Below are 2,500 nucleotides of genomic sequence, written 5' to 3'. Positions count from 1 at the left end.
CAAATGCCGCTGCGAGCTCCAGTAGAGTACCCAGCGTGTCAAGAAAAGAGAAAAAAAAATGACAAAGTCCCAACGGGGAGAGTTTAAAAGTGTATCCGGCGGGCCTGGAGGCCCGAGGCGGCCCGGAGGGGCGACCAAATGCCGCTGCGAGCTCCAGTAGAGTACCCAGCGTGTCAAGAAAAGAGAAAAAAAAATGACAAAGTCCCAACGGGGAGAGTTTAAAAGTGTATCCGGCGGGCCTGGAGGCCCGAGGCGGCCCGGAGGGGCGACCAAATGCCGCTGCGAGCTCCAGTAGAGTACCCAGCGTGTCAAGAAAAGAGAAAAAAAAATGACAAAGTCCCAACGGGGAGAGTTTAAAAGTGTATCCGGCGGGCCTGGAGGCCCGAGGCGGCCCGGAGGGGCGACCAAATGCCGCTGCGAGCTCCAGTAGAGTACCAAGCGTGTCAAGAAAAGAGAAAAAAAATGTGACAAAGTCCCAACGGGGAGAGTTTAAAAGTGTATCCGGCGGGCCTGGAGGCCCGAGGCGGCCCGGAGGGGCGACCAAATGCCGCTGCGAGCTCCAGTAGAGTACCCAGCGTGTCAAGAAAAGAGAAAAAAAAATGACAAAGTCCCAACGGGGAGAGTTTAAAAGTGTATCCGGCGGGCCTGGAGGCCCGAGGCGGCCCGGAGGGGCGACCAAATGCCGCTGCGAGCTCCAGTAGAGTACCCAGCGTGTCAAGAAAAGAGAAAAAAAAAATGACAAAGTCCCAACGGGGAGAGTTTAAAAGTGTATCCGGCGGGCCTGGAGGCCCGAGGCGGCCCGGAGGGGCGACCAAATGCCGCTGCGAGCTCCAGTAGAGTACCAAGCGTGTCAAGAAAAGAGAAAAAAAATGTGACAAAGTCCCAACGGGGAGAGTTTAAAAGTGTATCCGGCGGGCCTGGAGGCCCGAGGCGGCCCGGAGGGGCGACCAAATGCCGCTGCGAGCTCCAGTAGAGTACCCAGCGTGTCAAGAAAAGAGAAAAAAAAAATGACAAAGTCCCAACGGGGAGAGTTTAAAAGTGTATCCGGCGGGCCTGGAGGCCCGAGGCGGCCCGGAGGGGCGACCAAATGCCGCTGCGAGCTCCAGTAGAGTACCCAGCGTGTCAAGAAAAGAGAAAAAAAAAATGACAAAGTCCCAACGGGGCCAGTTTAAAAGTGTATCCGGCGGGCCTGGAGCCACGAGGCGGCCTTAAAGTGCTGGGAAATGCGACGTGGAGTGGCGCTGTCCAGCCTTTAAAAGTGTATCCGACAGGCCTGCAGCCCCGAGGCGGCTTTAAATTGCTGGGAATTGCGACGTGGAGTGGCGCTGCGACGTGGAGTGTCGCTGTCCAGCCTTCGGTGCTGAACCGCAAGCCCGCCGAGCGAATGAACACGACGCACGGACGGCCGGTGGCACGTCATAGAGCGGTTTAAAATACAAGAGGGACGGCCGGAAGCCCCTCCGGCCCCGCTGTAAAGTGTGTGAAAACGAGGGCGGGACCCCCGGCGCCCTAAAGCGGCTCGGCGTTGCGAGGAGAGCCGCTGCAAAGTGTGTGAATTTCACGCGGGAGGCTGGCGGCTCGCTGCCCGCTTTGCCCGGCTTTGAAACACGCCGCAAAGTGTATTAAATGAGGGCGGGAGGAAGGCCGCTCGCTGCCCGCGCTGCCCTGCTTTGAAACACGCCGCAAAGTGTATTAAATGAGGGCGGGAGGAAGGCCGCTCGCTGCCCGCGCTGCCCTGCTTTGAAACACGCCGCAAAGTGTATTAAATGAGGGCGGGAGGAAGGCCGCTCGCTGCCCGCGCTGCCCTGCTTTGAAACACGCCGCAAAGTGTATTAAATGAGGGCGGGAGGAAGGCCGCTCGCTGCCCGCGCTGCCCTGCTTTGAAACACGCCGCAAAGTGTATTAAATGAGGGCGGGAGGAAGGCCGCTCGCTGCCCGCGCTGCCCTGCTTTGAAACACGCCGCAAAGTGTATTAAATGAGGGCGGGAGGAAGGCCGCTCGCTGCCCGCGCTGCCCTGCTTTGAAACACGCCGCAAAGTGTATTAAATGAGGGCGGGAGGAAGGCCGCTCGCTGCCCGCGCTGCCCTGCTTTGAAACACGCCGCAAAGTGTATTAAATGAGGGCGGGAGGAAGGCCGCTCGCTCGGTCGGGGGGGGGGGGTGTTTGAAAATATGACAGAGTGTCAAATGAATGGCGGTCAATGGGGGAAAAATGTTTGAAAATATGACAGAGTGTCAAATGAATGGCGGTCAATGGGGGAAAAATGTTTGAAAATATGACAGAGTGTCAAATGAATGGCGGTCAATGGGGGAAAAATGTTTGAAAATATGACAGAGTGTCAAATGAATGGCGGTCAATGGGGGAAAAATGTTTGAAAATATGACAGAGTGTCAAATGAATGGCGGTCAATGAGTGTTTTGGTCAACCAGGGATTTTTGCTTAGACGGGAGAAGGTAAAACAGCCGACAGGGGGGGGGGGGGGATACCTTACCTTCTCCCG

This window comes from Doryrhamphus excisus, unplaced genomic scaffold (genome assembly GCF_030265055.1).
Source record: "Doryrhamphus excisus isolate RoL2022-K1 unplaced genomic scaffold, RoL_Dexc_1.0 HiC_scaffold_43, whole genome shotgun sequence".
NCBI lineage: Eukaryota > Metazoa > Chordata > Actinopteri > Syngnathiformes > Syngnathidae > Doryrhamphus > Doryrhamphus excisus.
The sequence above is the reverse complement of the archived record's forward strand: the minus strand, read 5'-3'. Positions refer to the sequence as shown.